This window comes from Mobula hypostoma, chromosome 19 (genome assembly GCF_963921235.1).
Source record: "Mobula hypostoma chromosome 19, sMobHyp1.1, whole genome shotgun sequence".
NCBI lineage: Eukaryota > Metazoa > Chordata > Chondrichthyes > Myliobatiformes > Myliobatidae > Mobula > Mobula hypostoma.
In genome coordinates this window covers 63997286-64020099 of record NC_086115.1, presented here as the reverse complement: position 1 = coordinate 64020099, position 22814 = coordinate 63997286, and the positions used below count along the sequence as shown (strand labels likewise).

The window sequence follows — 22814 nt, the reverse complement described above, 5'->3', positions numbered from 1 at the left end:
AACGGAGAATCTCCATTGCTGCTGTAAATGCCTGCAAGTGTAATGGGTAGTAAATAAGTCATCAAGGCAACCAATAGTTGTATATTTACAATGTGAAATGGTATGTGTGTGACATGTTTTTGTGAAGAGGAATCTTGGCAAATAGCAGTGTGATCATTCAACAAGCGAGTATGATGTTTCAACTACAACATCAAATCTACAATGTGGATAGCCTAACAATTCTGTGACATTAGAGAAAACTCCATAGTTACACACTCAAAATGCTGGCAGAACTCAGTTGGACAGGCAACATCTATAAAGACAATTAGAATTGATATTTTGGGCCAAAAAACTGGTGGTAGTGGGGACACAAGAAGACTCTATGTCTGTCTTAAACTCAAGAGATTCCACAGATGCTGAGAATCCTGAGGAACACACAACACTTGGAGCAACACAGTTCTGTAGTGCTTAGTGTAATGCTATAACAGTGCAGACGACCCAGGTTCAATTCGACTGCTGACTGTAAGGAGTTTGATATTCTCCCCATAACCACGTGGATGCTCCTGTTTCCTCCAACATTCCAAAGAATATGGTCTCTCGCAATGGATCTGGTACCATGGTTCAGAAGACCAGACAACGTGAAGAGGAGTGCACCATTGATAGGAGATTCCATAATCAGAGGAACAGAAACGAGGTTCTGATGGCGTAATTGAGACACCTGGATGGTATGTTGCCTCTCTGGTGCCAGGATCAGGGATGTCTCAGATCGGGTCCATGGCATTCTCAAGGGCGAGGATGAGCAGCCAGAAGTCTTGGTACGTGTTGTCACCAATGATATAGGTAGACAAGGTGAGGAGGTCCTGAAGAAAGATTTTAGGGAGTTAGGTAAAAAGCTGAGAAACAAGATCACCAGGGTAGTAATCTCTGGATTGCTGCCTGTGCCATGTGCCAATGAGGGGAGGAATAGAATGATTTGGCAGGTGAATGTGTGGCTGAGGAGCTGGTGCAGGGGGCAGGGGTTCAGACTTATGGATCATTGGGATCTCTTCTGGGGAAGGTAGGACCTCTACAAAAGGGACAGGTTGCACCTAAACCTGAAGTGGGTCCAATATCCTTGCAGAAAGGTTGGCTAGAGTTAATTGGGTGGGTTTAAACTAATTTGGCAGGGGATGGGAACCGTAGTGATAGTGCTGAAGATGAGGTAGCTGGTTCACAGCAGAGGCGATGTGTAGTGAGACTTCTAGCAAGGAGAGGCTGATGGAAGGGCAAAATTGTAATCAACAGGATGAGTTGCAAAGTAAAAGGTGGACAAAATCGAAAAGAGTGAATACAGGACTGAAGGTGTTAAGTTTGAATGTGCGCAGTATACAGAATAAGGTAGATGAACTTTTAGCACTGTTACAGATTGGCAGGTATGATGTTGTAGGCATCACTGAATCATGGCTGAAAGAAGAATATAGCTGGGAACTTCATGTCCAAGGATGCAAAAGGACAGACAGGTAGGCAGAGGGGATGGTGTCGCTCTGTTGGTAAAAAAATGAAGTGAAATCATTAGAAAGAGGAGACATAGGATCGGAGGGTTTTGAATCATTGTGGGTTGAACCAAGGAACTGCAAGGGTAAAAGGACCCTGATGAGAGTTATATTCAGACCTCCAAACAGCAGTAAGGATGTGGCCTACAAATTAAAACAGGAGATAGAAAATACATGCCAGAAGGGCAACGTTACAATCGTCATGGGGGATTTCAATATGCAGTTAGATCGGAAAAATTAGGTTGGTGGTGGATTCCAAGAGGGGGGTCTTTCTAGAATGCCTACGAGATGGATTTTTAGAGCAGCTCATGGCTGAGCTCACTAGGGGATCAGTTATTCTGGATTGAGTGTTGTGCAGTGAACCAGAATTGATTAGAGAGCTTAAGGTAAAAGAACCTTTAGAGTCAAGCGATCATAATATGATCGAACTTACCGTGAAGTTTGAGAAGAAGCTAAAGTCAGATATATCAGTGTTATAATGGAGTAAAGGGAATTACAGAGGCATGAGAGAGGAGTTGGCCAGAACTGATTGGAAAAGAACACTGGCAGGGATGATGGTAGAGCAGCAATGGCTAGAATTTCTGGAAGCACAGGATATATACATCTCAAAGAGGAAGAAGTATTCTAAAGGCAAGATGACAACCATGCCAACAAAGGAAGCCAAAACAAAAATAAAAGCCAAAGAGAGGGCATATAATAGAGCAAAAATTAATCAGAAGTTTCTGGATTGGGAAGCTTTTAAAAACCAACAGAAGGCAACTAAAATAGCCATTAAGAAGGTAAAGGTGGAATAAGAAAATAAGGGAGCCAATACTGTTAAAGAGGATTCCAATAGTTTCTTCAGATAGATAAAGTGTGAATGAGAGATGAGAGTGGATATCAGACCACAGGAAAACGATGCTGGAGAGGTAGTAATGGGGGCAAGGAAATGGTGGATGAACTGAATATGTATTTTGCATCAGTCTTCACTGCGGAAGACACTAGCATTGTGATGGAAGTTCCAAGCGCCAGGGGTCATGAAGTGTGTGAAGTTACTGTTATTAGAGAGAAGATTCTCGAGAAACTAAGAGGTCTGAAGGTAGGTAAGTCACCTGGACCAATGTGATTTTACCCCGGCGTTCTGAAAGAGGTGCCTGAAGAGATTGTGGAAGCATTAGTCATGATTGTTCAAGAATCACTAGATTCTGGAATGGTTCTGGAAGACTAGAAGGTTGCAAATGTCACTCCATTGTTCAAGAAGGGAGAGGGGCAGAAGGAAAGAAATTATAGGCCAGTTAGTTTGACCTCAATGGAGCCGATTATTAAGAATGTGGTCTCAGGGTACTTGGAGGCACATGATAAAACAGGCCATGGTCAGCATAGTTTCCTCAAGGGAAAATCTGGCCTGACAAATCTGTTAGAATTCTTTGAAGAAATAGCAAGTAGGATAGACAAAGGACATTCGGTTGACGTTGTGCACTTGGATTTTCAGAAGGCCTTTAACAAGCTGTCACCCATGAGGCTGCTTAACAAGCTATGAGCCCATGGTATTACAGGAGAGATTCTAACATGGATAAAGCAGTGGCTGATTGGCAGGAGGCAAAGAGTGGGAATAAAGGGAGCCTTTTCTGGTTGGCTGCCGGTGACTAGTGGTGTTCCACAGGGGTCTGTGTTGGGATTGATTCTTTATACAGTATATAGAAACCATAGAAAAACTACAGCACAGAGACAGGCCTTTTGGCCCTTCTTGGCTGTGCCGAACCATTTTCTGCCTAGTCCCACTGACCTGCACACGGACCATATCCCTCCATACACCTCCCATCCATGTATCTGTCCAATTTATTCTTAAATGTTAAAAAAGAACCCACATTTACCACCTCATCTGGCAGCTCATTCCATACTCACCACTCTCTGTGTGAAGAAGCCCCCCCTAATGTTCCCTTTAAACTTTTCCCCCCTCACCCTTAACCCATGTCCTCTGGTTTTTTTCTCCCCTTGCCTCAGTGGAAAAAGCCTGCTTGCATTCACTCTATCTATACCCATCATAATTTTATATACCTCTATCAAATCTCCCCTCATTCTTCTATGCTCCAAGGAATAAAGTCCTAACCTATTCAACCTTTCTCTGTAACTGATTTGTCAATGATTTGAATGATGGAATTGATGACTTTGTTTCAAAGTTTGCAGATGATATGAAGATAGGTGGAGGGGTAGGTAGTTTTGAGGAAGTATATTAGGAGAATAGGAAAAGAAGTGGCAGATGGAATATGGTGTTGAGAAGGGTATACTCATGCACTTTTGTAGAAGAAATTAAAGGGTTGACTATTTTCTAAATGGAGAGAAAATACAAAATCGGAGGTGCAAAGTGTCTTGGGAGTCCTTGTGCAGGATTGCCTGAAGGTTAATTTGTAGGTTGAGTTGGTGATGCACAAGGCAAATGTGAAGTTTGCATGCATTTCATGAGGACTAGGATATAAAAGCAAAGGTGAAATGTTGAGGATTTATAAAGCACTGGTGAGGCCTCACTTGGAGTATTGCGAGCAGTTTTGGGCCCCTTTTCTTAGAAGGGATGTGCTGAAACTGGAGAGGGCTGAAAGGAGGTTCATGAAAATGATCTCAGGATTGAACAGCTTGTTACGTGAAGAGCATTTGATGTCTCTGGGCCTGTATTCTCTGGAATTCAGAAGAATGAACTGTGACCTAATTGAAGCCTATTGAAAGTCCGTGATAGGGTGGATGTGGAGAGGATGTTTCCTATGGTGGGAGTGTCTAAGACCAGAGGACACAGCCTCAGAATAGAGGGTGTCCTTTTAGAACAGAGATGAGGAGGAATTTCTTTAGCCAACAAACGGAAAATCTGTGGAATTCTTTGCCACAGACTGCCATGGAGGCCGTGTGTTTATATATGTTTAAGGCAGAGGTTGCTAGATTCTTGGTTTGCCAGGGCATGAATGGATACGGGGAGAAGGCAGGCGACTGGGGCTGAGAGGGAAAAAGGATTAGCCATGATTGAATGGCAGAGCAGACTTGATGGGCCAGATGGCCTAATTCTGCTCCTATACCTTCTGGTCTTATGTTTTGGCAGGGAGATTAGCGGGGACTACTGAGGTGACTTTAAACTAGAATGGTTAGGGGGTGGGAATCACATTAAAGAGGCTAGGCGTGAGGAGGTTAGTTCACAACAGAGGGATGGGAACCAGTGCAGAGAGACAGAGGGGTGTAAAGTGAGCGTAGAAGCAAAAAGTACAAAGGAGAAAAGTAAAAGTGGCAGGCCGACAAATCCAGGGCAAGCATTAAAAAGGGCCACTTTTCAACATAATTGTATAAGGGCTAAGAGAGTTGTAAAAGAGCGCCTGAAGGCTTTGTGTGTCAATGCAAGGAGCATTCGTAATAAGGTGGATGAATTGAAAGTGCAGATTGTTATTAATGATTATGATATAGTTGGGATCACAGAGACATGGCTCCAGGGTGACCAGGGATGGGAGCTCAACGTTCAGGGATATTCAATATTCAGGAGGGATAGACATGAAGGAAGGGGAGGTGGGGTGGCGTTGCTGGTTAAAGAAGAGATTAACGCAATAGAAAGGAAGGACATAAGCCGGGAAGATGTGGAATCGATATGGGTAGAGCTGCGTAACACTAAGGGGCAGAAGACGCTGGTGGGAGTTGTGTACAGACCACCTAACAGTAGTAGTGAGGTCGGAGATGGTATTAAACAGGAAATTAGAAATGTGTGCAATAAAGGAACAGCAGTTATAATGGGTGACTTCAATCTACATGTAGACCAGGTGAACCAAATTGGTAAAGGTGCTGAGGAAGAGGATTTCTTGGAATGTATGCGGGATGGTTTTTTGAACCAACATGTCGAGGAACCAACTAGAGAGCAGGCTATTCTGGACTGGGTTTTGAGCAATGAGGAAGGGTTAATTAGCGATCTTGTCGTGAGAGGCCCCTTGGGTAAGAGTGACCATAATATGGTGGAATTCTTCATTAATATGGAGAGTGACATAGTTAATTCAGAAACAAAGGTTCTGAACTTAAAGAGGGGTAACTTTGAAGGTATGAGACGTGAATTAGCTAAGATAGACTGGCAAATGACACTTAAAGGATTGACGGTGGATATGCAATGGCAAGCATTTAAAGGTTGCATGGATGAACTACAACAATTGTTCATCCCAGTTTGGCAAAAGAATAAATCAAGGAAGGTAGTGCACCCATGGCTGACAAGAGAAATTAGGGATAGTATCAATTCCAAAGAAGTAGCATACAAATTAGCCAGAGAAAGTGGCTCACCTGAGGACTGGGAGAAATTCAGAGTTCAGCAGAGGAGGACAAAGGGCTTAATTAGGAAGGGGAAAAAAGATTATGAGAGAAAACTGGCGGGGAACATAAAAACGGACTGTAAAAGCTTTTATAGATATGTAAAAAGGAAAAGACTGGTAAAGACAAATGTAGGTCCCCTGCAGACAGAAACAGGTGAATTGATTATGGGGAGCAAGGACATGGCAGACCAATTGAATAATTACTTTGGTTCTGTCTTCACTAAGGAGGACATAAATAATCTTCCAGAAATAGTAAGGGACAGAGGGTCCAGTGAGATGGAGGAACTGAGTGAAATACATGTTAGTAGGGAAGTGGTGTTAGGTAAATTGAAGGGATTGAAGGCAGATAAATCCCCAGGGCCAGATGGTCTGCATCCTAGAGTGCTTAAGGAAGTAGCCCAAGAAATAGTGGATGCATTAGTGATAATTTTTCAAAACTCGTTAGATTCTGGACTAGTTCCTGAGGATTGGAGGGTGGCTAATGTAACCCCACTTTTTATAAAAGGAGGGAGAGAGAAACCGGGGAATTATAGACCAGTTAGCCTAACGTCGGTGGTGGAGAAACTGCTGGAGTCAGTTATCAAGGATGTGATAACAGCACATTTGGAAAGCGGTGAAATGATCGGACAAAGTCAGCATGGATTTGTGAAAGGAAAATCATGTCTGACGAATCTCATAGAATTTTTTGAGGATGTAACTAGTCGAGTGGATAGGGGAGAACCAGTGGATGTGGTATATTTGGATTTTCAAAAGGCTTTTGACAAGGTCCCACACAGGAGATTAGTGTGCAAACTTAAAGCACATGGTATTGGGGGTAAGGTATTGGTGTGGGTGGAGAATTGGTTAGCAGACAGGAAGCAAAGAGTGGGAATAAACGGGACCTTTTCAGAATGGCAGGCGGTGACTAGTGGGGTACCGCAAGGCTCAGTGCTGGGACCCCAGTTGTTTACAATATATATTAATGACTTGGATGAGGGAATTAAATGCAGCATCTCCAAGTTTGCGGATGACACGAAGCTGGGTGGCAGTATTAGCAGTGAGGAGGATGCTAAGAGGATGCAGGGTGACTTGGATAGGTTGGGTGAGTGGGCAAACTCATGGCAGATGCAATTTAATGTGGATAAATGTGAAGTTATCCACTTTGGTGGCAAAAATAGGAAAACAGATTATTATCTGAATGGTGGCCGATTAGGAAAAGGGGAGGTGCAATGAGACCTGGGTGTCATTATACACCAGTCATTGAAAGTGGGCATGCAGGTACAGCAGGCGGTGAAAAAGGCGAATGGTATGCTGGCATTTATAGCGAGAGGATTCGAGTACAGGAGCAGGGAGGTACTACTGCAGTTGTACAAGGCCTTGGTGAGACCACACCTGGAGTATTGTGTGCAGTTTTGGTCCCCTAATCTGAGGAAAGACATCTTTGCCATAGAGGGAGTACAAAGAAGGTTCACCAGATTGATTCCTGGGATGGCAGGACTTTCATATGAAGAAAGACTGGATGAACTGGGCTTGTACTCGTTGGAATTTAGAAGATTGAGGGGGGATCTGATTGAAACGTATAAGATCCTAAAGGGATTGGACAGGCTAGATGCAGGAAGATTGTTCCCGATGTTGGGGAAGTCCAGAACGAGGGGTCACAGTTTGAGGATAGAGGGGAAGCCTTTTAGGACCGAGATTAGGAAAAACTTCTTCACACAGAGAGTGGTGAATCTGTGGAATTCTCTGCCACAGGAAACTGTTGAGGCCAGTTCATTGGCTATGTTTAAGAGGGAGTTAGATATGACCCTTGTGGCTACAGGGGTCAGTGGGTATGGAGGGAAGGCTGGGGCGGGTTTCTGAGTTGGATGATCAGCCATGATCATAATAAATGGCGGTGCAGGCTCGAAGGGCCGAATGGCCTACTCCTGCACCTATTTTCTATGTTTCTATGTTTCTATGTTAATTGTTCACAGAGACGTAATTGGATAACAAGGGCTTGTTGGGCTGCAAGAGCCTGTTACCAAGCTGTATCTCAAAATAAATAAACATAAACAAGAGAGCATTTGCAGATGCAGGAAATCTAGAGCAACACACACAAAATGTTGGAGGAATTCAGCAGATCAGGCAGCATCTGTGGAAATGAATAAACCGTCAATGTCTTGAGCTGAGATGATTTTTCAGGACTGAGAATGAAGGGAGAAGGTCTTTTAAGAGACTCTTAGATCAGTACATGGAGCTTAGAAAAATAGAGGGCTATGTGCTAGGGAAATTCTAGGCAGCTTCTAGAGTAGATTACATGGTCAGCACAACATCGTGGGCTGAAGGGCCTGTAATATGCTATGTTCTATGTTCTTTATCCCAAAATAAATAAACATGCTGGAGGATCTCTAAATGTCAGGCAGCATCTACGGAGGGGAATAAAAATTAATGTTGCAGGTTGAGACCCTTCATTTGGACTGATTATCAGGGCTGTTTACCCTGAATGTCAAAATTTCCGAGAGTGGATGAAGTATCCTGAAGAAACCATATGAAACAGAAGAACATGTTGGTGTTAATAGGAAGAAGGCTCCTTCCTTAATCTAGTCACTATTGGAGATTTGCCACTCACAATAAACAGGCCTCTTCTCTGATGTGCCACGGTATTCCCTCTGGCTGTCTCCTTTCTTTTGGGGGGTGACGGGTAGGAGGTGGGATTCAGGTTGCTCTGGTGGATATTCTGGATGTCCTTCAGTGCCCTATCAATGTGGGATATATGCTTATCTCCAAGTGCCTGATCCTGTCTCCTCCTCACTACTACCAATTCACATATTCCATTAGAGACCTGCTGGCCTTCTGTGCTCCTGTCAGCCGTACATTTGCACAATCCTTTGCATATTGTGAATGGAAAGAAATTTCTCTCCATACGGTCTCAGAGAAACTGGAACATACCCACTGCAAGGTCCAGGGTCATTTCCAATGGATTCTTCATGCTTTCAATTATCTAGGACTCTTGAGAACTTGCAAACACACTCGATTAAGCTGAGCTTTGTTTTTCATAAACAGCTTCTCATCTGTAGGCTCAACTTTACTTTTCAGAACCTTCTGGATTTACCTCTCAGTTGAGCAACAGATAAGATCAACAAAATACCAATCATCACGTTCAACCTCGGCCCATATTTAAAGAATGGTTTTGTAAATTTTAAGTGACAATTCTCAAATTTTATTTGTTTTTGTAGCTTCTTCTTATTCCTTTAGGCCCAACATTCCATCTCACTATTCACTTCCTTTTTTATTAGGACATTAACTCACCCGTAGTAATTCAGCTTCCTTCTCTTTTGTTATTTTCAGCAAGTCTTTAATTCTATGAATGTAACCAATATAGAGATTAAAGATTAGCTTTATTTCTCACATGAGCATCGAAATTCACAGGAAATGTGTTATTTGCCTCAAATCAAATTAGCGAGGCTGTACCGAAAGCCTGCCGATTTCACCACACTGACAACTTACTCACCCTAACCATATCTCTTTGGACTGTGGGAGGAAATGACGATATTTCAGTGGAATAAAGGAAATTACAATGGCATGAGAGGGGCACTGGTCAAAGCTGACTGGAAAGGGACACTAGCAGGAAGGACAGCAGAGCAGTAATGGCTGGAGTTTCTGAGAAAAATGAGAGAAGTGCAAGACAGATATATTCCAAATAAGAAGAAATTTCTGAATGGAAGAAGAACGCTACCATGGCTGGGCAAGTGAAGTCAGAGGCAAAGTAAAAGCAAAAAAGAGCGCATACAAGGAAGCCGAAGTTAGTGGGAAGATAAAGGATTGGGGAGCTTTTTAAAACTTGCAGAAGGAAACTAAGAAGGTAATTAGGAAGGAAAAGATGAATTATGAAAGGAAGCTGATGACTACAAGCTTTTTTAAGTCTATAAAAGGTAAAAGAGAGTTGAGGGTATATATAGGACCAATAGAAAATGATGCTGGAGATATTGTAATGAGAGATGCAGAGATGGCAGAGGAACTGAATGTGTATTTTGCATCAGTCTTCACAGTGGAAGACATCTGCAGTATACTGGACATTCGAGACTGTCACGGAAGTGAAGTATGTGTAGTGAAAATTACGACTGAGAATCTTAACGGTCTGAGGGTGGATAACTCTCCTGGACCTGATGGAATTCACCCTTGGATTTTGAAGGAAGTAGCTGGAGAGATTGTGGAGGCATTAATAATGATCTTTCAAGAATCGATAGATTCTGGCATTGTACCGGGTGACTGGAAAACTGAAGGAAACTATAGACCGGTTGGTCGGACATCAGTGGTTCGGAAGTTGTTGGAATCGATTGTTAGGGATGAGATTACGGAATACCTGGAGGCACATGACAAGATAGGCCAAAGCCAGCATGGTTTCCTGAAAGGAAAAATCCTACCTGACTCACCTACTGCAATTTTTTGAGGAAATTGTTAGCAGGGTAGACAAAGGAGATGCAGTAGATGTGGTGTACTTGGATTTTCAGAAGGCCTTTGACAAGGTGCCACACATGAGGCTGCTTAGCAAGAAAAGAGCCCATGGAATTACAGGGGAGTTTCTAGCATGGGTGGAGCATTGGCTGATAGGCAGAAAACAGAGAGTGGAATAAAGGGATTCTATTCTGGCTGGCTGTCGGTTACCAGTGGATTTCAACAGGTGCTGGTGTTGGGACTGCTGCTTTTTCTGATGTACGTCAATGATTTGGACTATGGGATTAATGGATTTGTGGCTAAGTTTGCCAATGATACAGAGATAGGTGGAGGAGCGGGTAGTGTTGAAGAAACAGAGAGACTTAGATAGTTTAGGGAAATGAACAAAGAAGTGGCAAATGAAATACAATGTTGGAAAGTGTATGGTCATGCACTTTGGTGGAAGAAATTAACGGGCAGACTATTATTTAGTTGGGGAGAGAATTCAAAATGCAAAGATGCAAAAGGACTTGGGAGTCCTTGTGAAAGATACCATAAAGGTTAACCTTCAGGCTCAGTCGGTTGTGAAGAAGGCGAATGCAATGTTGGCATTCATTTCTGGAGGTATAGAATATAAGAGCAGGGATGTGATGTTGAGGCTCTATAAGGCACTCATGAGACCACACTTGGAGTATCGTGTGCAGTTTTGGGCTTCTTATTTTAGAAAGGATATACTGACATTGGAGAGGGTTGAGAGAAGATTCATGAGGATGATTCCAGGAATGAAAGGAACGGCTGTACACAAGGTGACTGACGGGAAATGATAACAGTGAAGTAAGCCAAGTTGTGGCAAAGATGCTTGAGTTAGACTTGTAGCCACATGTATTCCCTGGAGTTCAGGAGAATGAGGGGGGATCTCATAGAAACATTCCAAATGTTAAAAGGCCTGAACAGATTAGATATGGCAAAGTTATTTCCCATGGTAGGGGAGTCTAGGACAAGAGGGCATGATTTCAGGATTGAGACATCTATTTAGAATAGAGATGTAGAGAAATTACTTTAGTCAGAGGCTGGTAAATCTGTGGAATTTGTTGCCACGAGTGGCTGTGGAGGCGAAGTCATTGGGTGTATTTAAGGCAGAGATAGATAGGTTCTTGATTAGCCAGGCCATCAAAGGGTATGAGGAGAAGGCAGGGGAGTGGGGATGACTGGAAGAATTGGATCAGCCCATGACTGAATGGTGAAGCAGACTTAATGGGCTGAAAGGCCTACTTCTGCTCCTATATCTCATGGTCTTATAGGAAACAGGAGCACCCAGAGAAAGCCATGTGATTACAGGGAGAATGTACAAACTTCTTACAGATAGTGGTGGGAATTAAACCCCGATTTTACAGTTGGCACAACTTAAAGTGTTGTGTTCACTGCTACACTACCGTGTTGCCCTCTGAATGAATTAGAAGTCTGTCTCATTGTACAGATGAGACTTTGTGGCTACAAGTCCAACTCAAGGATCTGAAGGTCCAACTCAAAACTGAACTAATCATACAACCTAAAGACTTACTTGCAAGGATTCAATAACTCTTGTTCTCAATATTATTTATCTATTTATTAATTTTTTTTTTGTATTTGCTTAGTTAGTGCCACCGTACTGTAGCTGTTAAGTGTGACACTATTACAACTCGGGGCATTCCAGAGTTTGGAGTTCAACTCCAGCATCATTCTGTAAGGAGTCTCTGTTCGGTGGAATGCGTAGGTTTCTACTGGGTGCTCTGGTTTCCTCCCACAGACCAAAGACATAGCAGGTTGGTTAATTGGTCATTGTAAGTTGTCCCGTGATTAGGTTAGGGTTAATGGGGTTGCTGGGTTGCTGGGACAGCATACCACGAAGGGCCTACTCTGTGCTCTATCACTAAATTTAAAAAAAGGTTATAATTTTTTGTACAGATTGTTTGTCCATCTTTGTATCTACTTTCTTATCAATTCTATTGTGTTTCTTTGTGTTTCTACTGTGAATGCCCACAAGGAAATGAAACTCAGGGTAGTATATGGTGACATACAGGTACTTCAATAATAAATTTACTTTGATCTTTGAACTTTGAATTTCAACAAGCTGGTCAAGTGTGGAAGAATCACAACCAATCCCCTGTTTATCCTCCAAAGTTCGTGCAACGTTTCTTTTGCTCTCAGAGATAATAGCAATTGTGAAGCTTTCTCATTCACCCTGGTGATGAGTATGGAGTGCGTGCAATTTAAATACTGCACCTGCCATGAATTATTTTTAATAACTCCTTTCTGACCATTATCTCTATTTTATATATTTTAAAGAATCATGTACAGTTTATAGCTTCTTATTTGGTGCTCAAAGTAACAATGAATTGCTTTAGTGAATCCATTCTTTTCCATCCACAAATAGATTATCTTGCAGCCGCCAAGGCTCCAGCTGAGGACTTTCATCCCATGTCATTTGCATCGTATTAACCACAGAGCCAAGGGTCCATCCAGCCTGTCAGACATTTTTGCTTTGCTTGCTGTTAATTAGCAGAGGAATCAGGAGTTAATGAAGAGCTTATGATCCTGGGATGATTCATCTGTGTTATTTCAGATGAACCATTGCTCTCTGGCCACTGCAGTAAGCTCTCGAATGTGGGATATCACAGCAGAAGATGTGGAGTGCTTGCTGAGGTCTATTAGAGTGGTAGTCCTCAGGGACGTCTTGCATGGTGGGCTCTGTTAGTTAAAGATTTGAAGGAGTTAATTGCTTCAAGATTGCTTCAAGATTAGGTTACGGGGAACCCTATAGCCCATGTTAGCACTCTGTCAGTGGTCCAGCCGAAACACAGGACATGAATATTTCTCTTCATAAATCAGAGACACAAGAATAATTTAATCAAAATAAGCTTCTGGCATCAGTTAATTATCCTACTTTTTAACCTAAATCAATCTTTAAAATACTTCCTCTTCTGATTTATAAGCATTCAAATTAAATAATAATTGGTTCAGAAAACAGATTTATACCCAGTGAAACTGATGAAGGATATAATTGTCAACTAATTTAATCTGTTCCATGTAACATTTCAGTATTTCAGTTGGAAGATTGATTGTCACTTGTCTTATTTGACTACAATCTGTTTTTTTTCTTTTAATAAATAAATGATATAACCACAAATAAATTTAAAATTATATTTCAAATACTTACTCATTCAAAATAAAGCTTAAGATTTCTCCTAAAATACAGGTGGAGGCAACTTTACTGAAAATCAGAGCTCTGGATTTGTAACATTTCAAGGTGAAATGCCTGTTTGCATACTAAGTAATTGCAGAAAATGACAGTACTCTGATTTTCTTTCTCCTCATCTGGTAAAAATGTTGTTAAACTACACTCTGACCATCTGCTCTATCTGTGTAAAGAGTATTGTAAGCAGCAGTGGTACAGTTTAACAGCCATGCTGACTTCTGATTCAGCTGAATGTTTCTTTGTGCTCCCTCAACACATGTTAAAAAGGAAATATCACATTTAAACTATTTCTTTCCAGTACAGATTTCATACATGGGGACATTAAAATATCAAAATAATTGAGATTCTGAACAATGCTTAATATTTTCTTTTTTTTTGGCTAGTGTGCATGATTGGGAGCTTTAAAACTTCAGCAAACTCGATGAAATGCTCTTGATAGATTTACACGGAACAATGAAGAAGGTAGGAGTATAAACAGAAGACGTCAAGCGAGAAAAATGGAATGGTCAATTTGCCTTCCTTTCTCAAACCTGTGCATTATGAGACACAGGTTCTTTCAGGCAAACTCTAAGTGAACAGTGGATTCTTTGTCAATGGTATTGTGTTCTGTTTGTTTCAATGCTATAATTCAGGTTTGGTGGCATAGCATAACCTTGTATGAAACACATCAAGTAACAATTTGTTTGGACTGTATTCTAATGCTGTAACTTAATGAAAGAGATCAGGAAATTAATATGAACTGTGAAAGTGCACTGCACAGAGTTTCTGACCAGAAGTATTAACCTGAAACGATGTTCCTTGCTGCTATTCTTTGCAAAGTGAGTGGACAAGATATTCCACTGCTTTTGTATAGCTACCAAGCTGCAAAGTGCATGGAGACCAAACAATAATATTCACAAAATGCTCCAATCATATCATTTAAAGGTGTACGGAGTCAGGTCAAAGTTCTGAGACAACTGATGCCCCTAAAAGGAAATTCCTGAATTGTTGGGATCAAACATATTCATTATCTTGTAAATATGAAACTTACCTCAGAACTATAAACACTGTGGTTAATCATCAGAGATTAGTGTCTCTCTAAGAAATTAATAAATATAATTCGATGATCACTGAGGACGAGGAATCAATATGCAGTAGACCAAGACTGCATGTACAAACAGAATATCTGTATGTATATTTATAAATTTTATTAACAATGCCCTGGCATTGCTTTTTTATTTTAACTAAATTATGGGAAATATTTCTGGCACATTTATTTTCTATTTTAATTTTTATTTTCCATGAATAAATTATTTAAAAAATTCTGACTGTTTTTATATCATGCAGATCTTGAAATGTAAATTGATAAACAAGCCACTTAAATTTTTTTTATTAAAGTAGATTTTCCCTTTTAAATATGCAATAAAGCATGCACATTTATTTAAGTGATATCTATGTGCTAATTCATGCTTTTTAATAATGTTCAGAATTAAATAAAAAACCCATTGTGTCACTTGGCAATTCTGAATGGAATGCCAATCGCTGGAGTATTATAAGAAAGCAGATTGCCTATGTTATAAGTGCCTGTTAAAACGAAGCTCTAAATCTAAGTTATAATATTCAGATTATGATGATTAATGTAGGTTCCTTTTGGTCAAAAGTTCTTATAATTCTACAGAGGGCAATGGTTAAATACTTTAGCTAAATGATGAGACAATACTTAAGTTGTTTTTTAGGTAAACTATTAAGTTACAAACAATCCACAAAATGATAACTGAATCTATAAAACATCGAGAAAAACAGGAGAAAATATTTTGAGAATGGTTGGTGTATTATGTCTAATTTCTCACCCGCTGCGCCAGGACAACCTTGGTGTCAGTGAGAAAGATTATGACATTTACTAAATAATTTGTATGATAATTCATTACAGCACACTGATTTTAATGTTAATTATACTCAATGAAGAGGTATTTCACATCATTTGGGTTAAAAGAGAAATTAGACTGGGAAAATGAAAGGAACCCAGACTGTCTGAATCAGAGTAATGAATTAAACAAATTAAATGATTGGTTGGAGAATTGTACGATAACATAATATACAACAGCAAAGCAGATTCGTCAAATCTTTACACAGACAAGAAAAAGCTAATGACTGAACAATTTAGGACATTTACTCACCCAAAGACACTCATTAAATCAGCCATTGGCTTAACTGAGACCCACTTTCAGTGACAGAAAGGCAAGCACATATTTTGACATCAATCAGTGACTACTTTTGTGTGATGAAATAAGCAGGAGTAATTTATTTGGGATGTTCATGCCTCTTTGGGAGGATAATAGTCAATTATTTGTTTATAATGCTGGTTAAATTTTCATTAGGCAGATTAATGGAATATCATGTACTGTCAACACTGGGCTGAGGGGTGGTCTGAAAGAAATAAACGGGCAAACAGTTGATTGGTTTAAAGTACTAAATTGGTTTTCTTTCCATTTTTCCCTAGAATATGTAAAGATGGTCAAGATGCAGAATTTTAAAATCAGCATGTGAGCAAAGTATGCAAATAAACCTGGCAGTAAACCCTTCATCTGTCATATTTTACATATTAATGCTAATAAACCCCACTCATTATGTTATGTTTCCAGCATCTGCACAGGCCTTCTTTGGAAACTCTACAGGGAACCTTTTCCAAATGCATTTTCAAGTGAATTTGTAAGATTTAAAGGGTAAATTTATATAACTATATATTAATCCTTCGATGTACTGAAGATAATTATTGAAATCAAGACTCATTTACCACTTTTTATTTGGGCTCCTATTTTTCTGTAACTGTAGGAAACAATATGATTTTTGTTTTTGCAAAATATGACTGCTTTCTCTTCCAGTCCAATTCATCCAGTTTTTCTAAGTTCTATATCAAGATGCACAATTACCTTGAGTGGTAAGACAATGATTAAGAGAACAGAATTACTTAGTAACATGGTTGTTTTATATTAAGTCATCCAACAATTATTGATATAGCAGTGATGTTAACTGTTTATTACACAAAATGCATGCAGACTTCAACTGGGAGCTCAGTCTTGTTTCTGTATAGTTTATCAGTTCTGAGACAAAACGGCAGATTTAACTTTATAACTGGGCTGAATCTTTTGATGACTGCTCACAGATATCTGGCTTTCAAATTGATTTCAAGCTTTTCAGTAAGTTTACAGTTAGCAAAGAACATCAGTATCAGGCAATGAAAGTTGGAGTCCTTTTTCTTGTTATGTACTGTAGCTGCATCATGGTTTGAAAGTCTGGTTGACAGTGGCTAATTCAAGGGTTATTCCACTTTCTCTTGGTGTTTCCTACATGTTACTCTCCACAAAGTACACTGTGCCTGAAACAATTGGCACTCTCAGCAAGTGCCCTCCAGCACCTATCAACACCCCAGAACACAGAATGAGTAAAATTTTAAAATAACATACAAGGTCAAGAAAGACAGCTATGTCAATTAAAGTCAAGAGAAGAGAGAAGAAATATGTATGTTGAATATTAGTGTAGATATTTGCCTGGAAAGCAGTGAAATATTCTGCAATGAGTTTTGGATAAAGGGTTTTTGGTTTTCATTTTCTTTCACAGCTGGCTAAGTTTAATTCTTTCTCAGGATGGAGGTGTTGTCTGCAGCACTGGCATTTACTCTCCTTGCAACAGAGAAGACTGAAGGGATATCTTTTAGAGGCAAATTAAATATAGAGAAGCTGCTTCTATAAATCCAAAATTAAATATTTCTTTCCATTGATGTAATGAAGGAGAAATGAATGCAATAAAGAGAATGAATCTCACGGTCATGTGATAGTAAATTGACTGAACTTTGAAGAGAGCATTGGTTTGCTCACTGGTCACTGGGAGGTATGATACTGGCCCAGAGCAACCAGTGCAAAACTAACAGCAGGATCATTCGGCAATTGCTATTACAGATGGTGATGAGGAGCTGCAGGGACTGAGAGATCAGCTGGTTGAGTGCTGTCTCAACAACAACCTTACACTCAGTGTCAGTAAGACCAAGGAATGAACTGTGGACTTCAGGAAGGGAAAGACACACACCAGGCTTCTTCGAAGTGTCGGTATTTCAGAGGCACTCTCCTGGCCTCAACACATCAATGTCATTAAGAAGAAGACACACTAGTCACAGTGGCTCTACTTCATTAGGAGTCTGAGGAGATTTGCCATGTATGTTACCAAAGACTCTTGCAGATTTCAGTGAGAACATCTGACATGTGGGGAGCATTCTGACAGCCTGACACGTAGTGTTCAGTGTTCAGTGCACGGCCTGACACGGAGTTTTCAGTGTTCAGTGCACGGCCTGACACGGAGTGTTCAGTGTACAGCGCACGGCCTGACATGGAATGTTCAGTGTTCAGCGCACGGCCTGACACGGAGTGTTCAGTGTTCAGTGCACGGCCTGACATGGAGTGTTCAGTGTTCAGCCTGACAGGGAGTGTTCAGTGTTCAGTGCACGGCCTGACACGGAGTGTTCAGTGTTCAGCCTGACACAGAGTGTTCAGTGTTCAGCGCACAGCCTGACATGGAATGTTCAATGTTCAGCGCACGGCCTGACACGGAGTGTTCAGTGTTCAGTGCACGGCCTGACACGGAGTGTTCAGTGTTCAGCCTGACACAGAGTGTTCAGTGTTCAGCGCACGGCCTGACAGGGAGTGTTCAGTGTTCAGCGCACGGCCTGACAGGGAGTGTTCAGTGTTCAGTGCACGGCCTGACACGGAGTGTTCAGTGTTCAGTGCACGGCCTGACACGGAGTGTTCAGTGTTCAGCCTGACACGGAGTGTTCAGTGTTCAGTGCACGGCCTGACATGGAGTGTTCAGTGCACGGCCTGACACGGAGTGTTCAGTGTTCAGCCTGACACAGAGTGTTCAGTTTTCAGCGCACGGCCTGACACGGAGTGTTCAGTGTTCAGCCTGACACAGAGTGTTCAGTGTTCAGCGCACGGCCTGACACGGAGTGTTCACTGTTCAGCGCACGGCCTGACACGGAGTGTTCAGTGTTCAGTGCACGGCCTGACACAGAGTGTTCAGTGTTCAGCCTGACACGGAGTGTTCAGTGTTCAGCCTGACAGGGAGTGTTCAGTGTTCAGCGCACGGCCTGACATGGAATGTTCAGTGTTCAGTGCACGGCCTGACACGAGGTGTTCAGTGCACGGCCTGACACGGAGTGTTCAGTGTTCAGCCTGATACAGAGTGTTCAGTGTTCAGCGCACGGCCTGACACGGAGTGTTCAGTGTTCAGTGCACGGCCTGACACTGAGTGTTCAGTGTTCAGTGCACGGCCTGACATGGAGTGTTCAGTGTTCAGCGCACGGCCTGACACGGAGTGTTCAGTGTTCAGTGCACGGCCTGACACGGAGTGTTCAGTGTTCAGCCTGACACAGAGTGTTCAGTGTTCAGCGCACGGCCTGACACGGAGTGTTCAGTGTTCAGCGCACGGCCTGACACGGAGTGTTCAGTGTTCAGCGCACGGCCTGACACGGAGTGTTCAGTGTTCAGCCTGACACGGAGTGTTCAGTGTTCAGCACACAGCCTGACACGGTGTGTTCAGTGTTCAGCCTGACACGAAGTGTTCAGTGTTCAGTGCATGGCCTGACACGGAGTGTTCAGTGTTCAGCGCACGGCCTGACACGGAGTGTTCAGTGTTCAGCGCACGGCCTGACACGGAGTGTTCAGTGTTCAGTGCACGGCCTGACATGGAGTGTTCAGTGTTCAGCCTGACACAGAGTGTTCAGTGTTCAGTGCACGGCCTGACACGGAGTGTTCAGTGTTCAGCCTGACAGGGAGTGTTCAGTGTTCAGCGCACGGCCTGACACGGAGTGTTCAGTGTTCGGCCTGACACGGAATGTTCAGTGTTCGGCCTGACACGGAGTGTTCAGTGTTCAGTGTTCAGTGCACAGCCTGACACGGAGTGTTCAGTGTTCAGTGCACGGCCTGACACGGAGTGTTCAGTGTTCAGCCTGACACAGAGTGTTCAGTGTTCAGTGCACAGCCTGACACGGAGTGTTCAGTGTTCACTGCACGGCCTGACATGGCGTGTTCAGTGTTCAGTGCACGGCCTGACACGGAGTGTTCAGTGTTCAGTGCACGGCCTGACACGGAGTGTTCAGTGTTCAGCCTGACACGGAGTGTTCAGTGTACAGCGCACGGCCTGACACGGAGTGTTCAGTGTTCAGCGCACGGCCTGACACGGAGTGTTCAGTGTTCAGTGCACGGCCTGACATGGAGTGTTCAGTGTTCAGCGCACGGCCTGACACGGAGTGTTCAGTGTTCAGCCTGACACGAAGTGTTCAGTGTTCACTGCATGGCCTGACACGGAGTGTTCAGTGTTCAGCGCACGGCCTGACACGGGGTGTTCAGTGTTCAGCGCACGGCCTGACACGGAGTGTTCAGTGTTCAGCGCACGGCCTGACACGGAGTGTTCAGTGTTCAGCCTGACACGGAGTGTTCAGTGTTCAGTGTTCAGCCTGACACTGAGTGTTCAGTGTTCAGCGCACGGCCTGACACGGAGTGTTCAGTGTTCAGCGCACGGCCTGACACGGAGTGTTCAGCGCACGGCCTGACACGGAGTGTTCAGTGTTCAGCCTGACACAGAGTGTTCAGTGTTCAGCGCACGGCCTGACACGGAGTGTTCAGTGTTCAGTGCACGGCCTGACACGGAGTGTTCAGTGTTCAGCCTGACACAGAGTGTTCAGTGTTCAGCGCACGGCCTGACACGGAGTGTTCAGTGTTCAGCCTGACACGGAGTGTTCAGTGTTCAGCGCACGGCCTGACACGGAGTGTTCAGTGTTCAGCGCACGGCCTGACACGGAGTGTTCAGTGTTCAGCCTGACACAGAGTGTTCAGTGTTCAGCGCACGGCCTGACACGGAGTGTTCAGTGTTCAGTGCACGGCCTGACACGGAGTGTTCAGTGTTCAGCGCACGGCCTGACACGGAGTGTTCAGTGTTCAGCCTGACACGGAGTGTTCAGTGTTCAGCGCACGGCCTGACACGGAGTGTTCAGTGTTCAGTGTTCAGTGCACGGCCTGACACGGAGTGTTCAGTGTTCAGTGCACGGCCTGACACGGAGTGTTCAGTGTTCAGCCTGACACAGAGTGTTCAGTGTTCAGCGCACGGCCTGACACGGAGTGTTCAGTGTTCAGTGTTCAGTGCACGGCCTGACACGGAGTGTTCAGTGTTCAGTGCACGGCCTGACACGGAGTGTTCAGTGTTCAGCCTGACACAGAGTGTTCAGTGTTCAGCGCACGGCCTGACACGAAGTGTTCAGTGTTCAGCGCACGGCCTGACACGGAGTGTTCAGTGTTCAGTGCACGGCCTGACACGGAGTGTTCAGTGTTCAGCCTGACACAGAGTGTTCAGTGTTCAGCGCACGGCCTGACACGGAGTGTTCAGTGTTCAGCGCACGGCCTGACACGGAGTGTTCAGTGTTCTGTGTTCAGTGCACGGCCTGACACGGAGTGTTCAGTGTTCAGTGCACGGCCTGACACGGATTGTTCAGTGTTCAGCCTGACACAGAGTGTTCAGTGTTCAGCGCACGGCCTGACACGGAGTGTTCAGTGTTCAGTGCACGGCCTGACACGGAGTGTTCAGTGTTCAGTGTTCAGTGCACGGCCTGACACGGAGTGTTCAGTGTTCAGCACACAGCCTGACACGGTGTGTTCAGTGTTCAGCCTGACACGAAGTGTTCAGTGTTCAGTGCATGGCCTGACACGGAGTGTTCAGTGTTCAGCGCACGGCCTGACAGGGAGTGTTCAGTGTTCAGCGCACGGCCTGACACGGAGTGTTCAGTGTTCAGTGCACGGCCTGACATGGAGTGTTCAGTGTTCAGCCTGACACAGAGTGTTCAGTGTTCAGTGCACGGCCTGACACGGAGTGTTCAGTGTTCAGCCTGACAGGGAGTGTTCAGTGTTCAGCGCACGGCCTGACACGGAGTGTTCAGTGTTCGGCCTGACACGGAATGTTCAGTGTTCAGCCTGACACGGAGTGTTCAGTGTTCAGTGCACAGCCTGACACGGAGTGTTCAGTGTTCACTGCACGGCCTGACATGGCGTGTTCAGTGTTCAGTGCACGGCCTGACACGGAGTGTTCAGTGTTCAGTGCACGGCCTGACACGGAGTGTTCAGTGTTCAGCCTGACACGGAGTGTTCAGTGTTCAGCGCACGGCCTGACACGGAGTGTTCAGTGTTCAGCGCACGGCCTGACACGGAGTGTTCAGTGTTCAGTGCACGGCCTGACATGGAGTGTTCAGTGTTCAGCGCACGGCCTGACACGGAGTGTTCAGTGTTCAGCCTGACACGAAGTGTTCAGTGTTCACTGCATGGCCTGACACGGAGTGTTCAGTGTTCAGCGCACGGCCTGACATGGGGTGTTCAGTGTTCAGCGCACGGCCTGACACGGAGTGTTCAGTGTTCAGCGCACGGCCTGACACGGAGTGTTCAGTGTTCAGCCTGACACGGAGTGTTCAGTGTTCAGTGTTCAGCCTGACACTGAGTGTTCAGTGTTCTGCGCACGGCCTGACACGGAGTGTTCAGTGTTCAGCGCACGGCCTGACACGGAGTGTTCAGCGCACGGCCTGACACGGAGTGTTCAGTGTTCAGCCTGACACAGAGTGTTCAGTGTTCAGCGCACGGCCTGACACGGAGTGTTCAGTGTTCAGTGCACGGCCTGACACGGAGTGTTCAGTGTTCAGCCTGACACAGAGTGTTCAGTGTTCAGCGCACGGCCTGACACGGAGTGTTCAGTGTTCAGCCTGACACGGAGTGTTCAGTGTTCAGCGCACGGCCTGACACGGAGTGTTCAGTGTTCAGCGCACGGCCTGACACGGAGTGTTCAGTGTTCAGCCTGACACAGAGTGTTCAGTGTTCAGCGCACGGCCTGACACGGAGTGTTCAGTGTTCAGTGCACGGCCTGACACGGAGTGTTCAGTGTTCAGCGCACGGCCTGACACGGAGTGTTCAGTGTTCAGCCTGACACGGAGTGTTCAGTGTTCAGCGCACGGCCTGACACGGAGTGTTCAGTGTTCAGTGTTCAGTGCACGGCCTGACAGGGAGTGTTCAGTGTTCAGTGCACGGCCTGACACGGAGTGTTCAGTGTTCAGCCTGACACAGAGTGTTCAGTGTTCAGCGCACGGCCTGACACGGAGTGTTCAGTGTTCAGTGTTCAGTGCACGGCCTGACACGGAGTGTTCAGTGTTCAGTGCACGGCCTGACACGGAGTGTTCAGTGTTCAGCCTGACACAGAGTGTTCAGTGTTCAGCGCACGGCCTGACACGGAGTGTTCAGTGTTCAGCGCACGGCCTGACACGGAGTGTTCAGTGTTCAGTGCACGGCCTGACACGGAGTGTTCAGTGTTCAGCCT

The 22814-nt window shown here is 44.1% G+C and overlaps 1 long non-coding RNA gene across 1 annotated transcript in view; it reads left to right on the top strand.

The window, feature by feature from the left end:
- LOC134358759 (uncharacterized) overlaps positions 1-15989 on the top strand; it is a 48137-nt gene extending 32148 nt beyond the window's left edge. Inside the window, exons 3-4 of the long non-coding RNA XR_010020941.1 lie at positions 13823-13901; positions 15919-15989. This is a non-coding gene — a long non-coding RNA (uncharacterized LOC134358759). The remainder of the gene's footprint in view (positions 1-13822; positions 13902-15918) is intronic.
- The last annotated feature ends 6825 nt before the right edge of the window (positions 15990-22814 follow it).